Consider the following 6,951-nt stretch of genomic DNA (forward strand, 5'->3'; position numbering starts at 1 on the left):
AAGTGTTTGTTGACAGCTGCTGTGCAAAAAACATGTGTAGTGCTTCTGCCTGGTCTCTGGAGGTTCCTGTCTGGACAATGATGTATCTAACTCTCATTCGAGGTCAGCTGGACTGAGTCCAGAACATCACCTGCAATCAATAGTGTGGGTAAAACAGGCCCAAGTGAGCACGTGTGAGGGCAAAGACTCTACTCAGAAGCCCACAGTGGGGAAAAAGGCCTACATGGCCCATTGGCTTGGTAAAACCAAACCATAGCCAAGGTGCACACCTGGCACACGTGTGTCTTCAGAAGAGAGATGGAACGATGGAACAAATGAAGATGGAGACAGAGTAGAGGAGTGTGGCCTTGAAGAAAAATATACAAATGTGCTGAGATACAGTGGCAGTGACGTTCTAAAAAAAATCCCCCATTTTTAAATGTCAGTAATAAGAGTCAGGGTTTATTTGCTGCATTAAGGCTATAAGAGGGCATGTCAAGCATGTCATCAAGAGGGAGACCCACAGAGGAGGTGTTCATTGAGGTGAAGAATGATTATATTTGAGGGGATGCATGTAATTATTTTGCTTCTTAGACTCAATATTGAGGCCTTGCTGTACATCAGCAGGTAGGAGCCTTACAGCTTCACACAGTGTAACGTTCTACTGTGGCACTCTAACGTGTGTTTGCTTCAAATTACTGATCGGGAGGATCTCTTAAAACATCCATCCATCCGTCCGTCCATTTTCTTCTGCTTATCTTGTTAAGGGTCGCAGGGGGGCTGGAGCCTGTCCCAGCAGCTTTCGGGTTAGAGGCGGGGTTCACCCTGGGCAGGTCACCAGTCCATCGCAGGGCCAACACATAGAGACAGACAACCATTCACACTCACAGCCACACCTACAGTCAATTTAGAGTATCAATCAGCCTCGTCCCCTCTTGATGTCTCTGGACTGTGGGAGGAAGCTGGAGTACCAGAGAAAACCCACGCAGGAACAGGGAGAACATGGAGACTCCACACAGAAAGACCCTGTGCCCGAGCCGGGACTTTCTTAAAACAGTAGTGCATCTAAATGAACATCTCTTATATTAACTCTCTCCTTATCAAAATACATGCATTTGATATGTGCAACATTCCCATGCCGCTGGAAGGATGCATAATGAGTGTGCTCAGTGGGCAGAGCAACTTAACAAGAGTTGTGCTTGTTGACACGGCTACTTCCTGTAGCCCTTGTATTATTTGAATGTGGGGGTGTGTTACACTCAAAAGAATCTACTTGTGTTGTTTTTGCCGAAACACCCGTTGTGTCTTAACTCTCAGCTACTGACGGAGCTGCAACTACTTCCTCAGTCAAGACCTTCGACTGCTGAGGACTCAGAGAAACTGGAGAAAGTGGCAGATGCTCGGCTGTGTGTGTGTGTGTGTGTGTGTGTGTGTGTGTGTGTGTGTGTGTAAACTGCTACTGTAAGTGGGATTTGAAGAATTGGCACAGTCATCTGAGCAGCGCTCCGCATCTCTCACAAACAAATGAAGGCCCGGAGTCTCAAAGTGAGATTGATATCTCTTTCTGAACTTCACAAGGAATATTCTGAATACGGAGAGGGGTTCCTCACTCCCAGGGGATCTAAAGGGCGCCTCCTCTTTCCTCCTTTCCCCACCTCCACGCCAACAATAACAGGAAAAAATGGCCCGGGTTCATCTTTTGTGTTCATCAATATTCACTCATTCATCGTCTGTCCTGGCAGATGAAATCTCGACAAGCACAAGGCAATGGATGGGCCTGAAATCCACTTTGTCGCATCGAGGAGGATGTCTGAAATTGGGTTTGGAATTAAAATAGAACAATACCCATTTTTTCTGGACTGAAGGCAGAGTCATATATTTTACTTAGTGAATGAAAACTTTTCAATTTGTGCGGGGGGTGGGGGGGGTCTTGAACAGAACCCAGCCATTAAATAGGTCAAGGATGGATGTGCCCAGGCTACACTGCTCTCTGACTCAAACAAAGAAAGTTGGGGGAACATTTGAAAACCATCATTTGTTTCACAGAGGAGGAAATGCTTGCACTGAATAGGTTACACACATACAGCACATGGTGCCGTGAACTGATGTTTTATTGAGGGTTTTCTGAAAAAAAAACAAAAAAAACAAAACCTTGAATGTTGTTTTAGGATATTTGTTAGCTCCTTTGTGAACCCAACCTGTGAAACAGCCAGCCCCAAAATATCAAATAAATTCTGGTCTTCATCATTGCAAATTAAAACTTTAAACCAATTGTTTGTGTAAAATCGATGTGAGGTACCTTGAACTGAATTTCATATATGCAAGGTGCTTTGTTACATCAAACATCCCTTTATTTTTAATTTGCTTGTTTTCCCTTGCTTTCCGCCCTTCTGTACATCCCATTCTCCTTAGCACGATATCCCTGCAACATCTTTAGTTGACTTCTTCAATTTTGGCTCAGATGTCCACTGAGACTCGAAGGTGAACTGGTGGTCAAAGGTCACTGTCACCTCACAAGCAGAGTGCAAAATCCGTCTTGTTCTTGTTAATGCGATATCTCTGGAACACCTTGAGAGGAATTTCCCCAAATTTGCCATGTTTGTCCACTGGAACTTGAGAAAGAACTGAAAAGATGTTGGTGGTCATATAGGAACAGCTTGAAGAAATTTAAAATATAGTGCAATCATCCACTCGGCTGAGAGGATGACCTGAAAAAATTCTCCTCGGGAAAAAGTCACTGTAACAGACACTCATCAGGAGATAAATGACCACCATTCTAGTTTTAATTTGGAGGTGAAGATTTTTGGTGCCGTTCTCCTATTTGTCAGCAGGATTATGTAAAGACTATAAGGCTGAATCTTGGTGGATGGGTGTAGCACGGGCCAAGGAAGAACCCATTAAAATTTGGGGCAGATCTGTTTAACACAGCGAGAAATTGCTTTTTTTCTTCTTCTTCTTCTTTTTTTTAGCATCAGGTTTGGTTGAGTTCACCTTGGTGGAGGTACATGCTCTCTAGTTCTTATTGTTTTATCCTTGGTCCTGTTTTTATTTCCTTCCTTATTCTTGATTTTATTCTTATTCAATAAACCATATTTCCAGAACTAAGCGTAGTCACATGTAACAGCTCTCTAGGTGGGATTCATCACAGCCAAATGTAACGATGATCACCCGATGGTGACTATGACAGAGCGGGTCCTGATCTGACTCACTGACCTGGTCCTGCATGGGTCACAAACTAAGCAAAAGTTTACGACACCGAGGCAATGGACCTCTGAACATATCTCTGTTAAAATCTGTCTTCTGGAATTGTGTTGATATCTGCCAGGATCAATACAATGTGGGAATTTTTAATCATGTGCAACTGATGCTGATGTGACTGTCATCCTCATGGTGGATGCACATAGCCGCTCACTGCATGTGTCCGATCACTGGGTCACTGATTTCTATTCTTTCTACATTAATAGCTCTGTATTTTTTTTTAAATACATCTTTTTACATAAACAACATCACAAATATTTGTGCTGTTTTCTCATCATTGGTTGCTTTTTAACTTTTACATTTACAGACACGCGTGCTTGTTTTCCCCTTCATGTAACCGAGAACTGGAGCTGATCCCTCCTTGCACCCTTTCAATCCCACCCTCCCAAAGCCACTTCATAATGATCTCTCCGTGAAAGGTAAATCAATTATATAACGACGACAAAAGAACCGTTTTGTCATAAAATGGTAATTAGTTTGGGTCCTGACCTCCCTCTTGGCACATCGACTCCCCCAGCTGAGGACCAGGGCAGGTCTGCGGTCCACACTTAACGACACGCAGGCGTAACACACTGGCGGAGCATTGTAGGGTCTTTGTCTTCATTCAGGGGGAGATGAAGTTCTTGCCGCTACGTTTATCAATCATGGAGGGGCTCCAGCTGTTCCACGGGCTTCGGCCTGTCTTCAACAGCCGGCCTAACAAATTGTCTGTGAATAGCAAGGAAAAGGAACCGATCACACACACACAGTATACACACAAAAAAACAACATTAGCATCAAAATACTTGAACAAATACACCTCAAGCACAGACTTGCGACACATGTTACACACTCTTTCATCACACACACACACACACTCACACATATATAACACCTTTCTTTGCACATGCAGATGCATCCAAACACATAATCGTTCACGTCTGGTGACTAATGCTTCTCTACAGCCTCTTCACAGACGCAGCCCTGCCGTCTGCTCTGTGCAATTACAGGATGGATTAACAGCTCTTTCTAACACTGCCATCATCACCTTGCATGCCTTGGAGGAATCTGTGGATGCTGCATTCCTGAATGAGAATCATGTCCAATTACAGCTTAATGAATGAAGGAGAGACATATACTACCGAACAAATCAGGCATAGTGAAGCCGCTCGGAATGAACTCACGGTGTAGTCTTTGAGCATGCCTGCTTTGATTTATTAACAACAGATCTCTTGACAGTGTGTCGATGGTTCAGCATGTCAAAGATCAAAATTCAGCAAGTGAAATCGTTCATTTTAATATTTGCTGTATGTTTGCATGAATGATCTGTTGTTGTTTTCCACTGAAATGAAAAGTTTCACGTGTCAAACATATAGATAGATGAACATATGAATTAACTGTTGTCCAAGGTCAAACGCTGATTGCGTTGTTACTCTAGCAGTGTCAAAGCCACCCGCACTCTCACTTTTTCATCATATTCTGCACATCAACAAAACAGCAGGAGAATGAAGTGAAGGAGACAGAGGCGGAGAGAAGAAAAAGAGAGAAAGAAATACAGGAAAAGATGGAGAAAGAGAGGGGGGGATACAAATTGATCGTTTGGTGGCGAGATCAGTCATAGTCATCCTGTGCGGATGGATGAATGTCTTTGATGGCCACTGCAGGTTCAGGCAAGGAGAGGGTCTGAAAACAAGAGAAATTGGTTTGGGCCCCTGGGAGGGGAATCGATGTGTGAGGGGCATGTAAGTGCTGTACTGTTGTTTTGTCCTGAGCTGTGGGGGTTGTCCAAAGTTTGAGGGGTCCTGAATATGACAGTTGAATTCTCTTTTGGAATTCTTATGTTCTGTTTCTTTAAAAAGGAAGAAAATAACTTTCTGGGGTTAAATAAAGTCACTTTTTATGACAACATTGCTGTAGTAATGTCATTGCTGACCTGTTAATAGCTTATAGAGGCTTTTCTGTATACTTGCCCCCCCCCCCCCAGATTTATTTATGTGTTTGTAGATACGAATGCACCTTCTGCTGACAGGTAAAACAAAGTAATTGCAGCAAGTGCTCGTGGCTGATCAAGTTTTTAGTGGTCACTTTTGTTAATGTGTTGTTACCTCTGCTGAGAATGCACTGGTTACCGTTTCTGTTTGTTGGTTTGTTTGTTCGTAGGATAAGTCATCAACAGACACATTTTGATAAGATTTGGTGGAAAGATAGGTAATAATTCTAGGGAAACTTGTTTGGAGGTGTTGGGGATTAAATCTGAGGCGGGGAAGATTGCTCTACAACACTGATGGGATGTAGCCATTAGCGATGTTTTACTCGATTCTATATGGGATGGGATAGCTGTATGGTTCAGGAATATATCCTATTGTATATATTGCTCTTAGGATTTATCAAGATGAAAACAAATACTTGTAATTGTTTTTTTTTCTACAGCACCACATTTTATGCAATAATATATTTTGATGATAAGTTTATATTCCATATCCATGGAGCCCTCTTGACAGAGGGATTCTCTTTCTAGTTGCGATGCTGCATAATTTTATCTTGAAGTGATCAAACAGTAGTGATCCGTAACGTGACAAGATAAAATCTCTAACTTTCTGAATGTATATTTAGATATACTCAAATGTTATTTAGGTACGACATGGTCATTTTACTCCAACCATTGCTGTTCTGACAGATGCCGTCCAGCAGGCCTGTAGAGGTCAATCAGCTGGCCCCGTCATCTGTGGAAGATCTTGTCCCTCCAAATGATGTCACATCACCTTGTTAGAGGTTTCGGCTTTTAATCTTTGACCAGAGGTGGTGAAGCAGGTGGCGGGTTCACCTGATGGAGTGTTGCACCAAGAGTAAAAGAACCAAAAATACAATCTGGGTAATATCTGTCACACTTGTAACATTCTGCTTCCAGGCTCTTGTACTCACAGGAGTTCTCTAACTAATGGCAGCCGCTCTCTCATTCACGGCGGTGGTAATAGAGCTTTATTAACTGATTAGTCTCTATTTTCAGGATGGAAACAAGAATCAAATTCTCATGCTCATTAAAGGGGCCATTGTGATTTGAACAGTTATATCTGCTGGATTATGATTTTATTTTTTCTTCTGCCATCTTTGAACAATGATGCAACCAAGTCAACTGTGCTCTGGTAATGAGTCATGTGACAACTCCTGGGGTTTCTCCTAACTATCCTGGCAAATGTCAGCAGTCTACCCCCCATTCCCTTTGATGACCTATTAAATATTATGAGGACCCCCTCCTGTGTGCGCTGTAGTCTCACTCATATCAAGATGGTGTTTAATGCCCATGAGACAAACAACAGGCAGATTAAAGCTATTATACCCTGCTGCACTCCCACATTCACCCTCCACAAAGTGGAGTTGTGATGACTTGTTTAATAGTTTTGTGGCTTAAAACCAGTTTAAAGCCCGATGTTGGGTTATAAATGACGTCTTAGAATTTATAGTGTTGGGATCTTTCAAAACAAAGCAGATTTACTGACCTCGGAAACGGCTCACTTTCATCCTCAAGTTGTTGTTTTTTTAAAAAAAAAAAAAGCCTGACGTGCTTCAAACGCTTCCTGTCAAACCGCGGCTATATTAAGACAAATGAGGATTTTATTCTCTGTCATATGACAGACTTTTCAGAAATGGTCACTTCCTGGCGCGTGAGTCAAGCATAAAGAGCTAATTATGTGACAATCTGAGCAAAAATAACTTCTCATTTTCAAGAATAATGGG

General features: G+C 42.4%; 1 long non-coding RNA gene across 1 annotated transcript; it reads right to left on the bottom strand.

Moving 5' to 3' along the window:
* Positions 1–2,562: 2,562 nt before the first annotated feature.
* LOC147247473 (uncharacterized) lies at positions 2,563–6,247 on the bottom strand. Its single transcript, XR_015109473.1, has 3 exons — positions 6,139–6,247; positions 3,727–3,945; positions 2,563–2,603 (listed from the first exon to the last, which is right to left on the bottom strand). It is a non-coding gene; the product is annotated as an uncharacterized LOC147247473 (long non-coding RNA).
* Between the last annotated feature and the right edge of the window lie 704 nt (positions 6,248–6,951).

Source organism: Aulostomus chinensis, chromosome 16, assembly GCF_037954235.1.
Source record: "Aulostomus chinensis isolate RoL2024-O1b breed Wild chromosome 16, RoL_Achi_v1.0, whole genome shotgun sequence".
Taxonomy (NCBI): domain Eukaryota; kingdom Metazoa; phylum Chordata; class Actinopteri; order Syngnathiformes; family Aulostomidae; genus Aulostomus; species Aulostomus chinensis.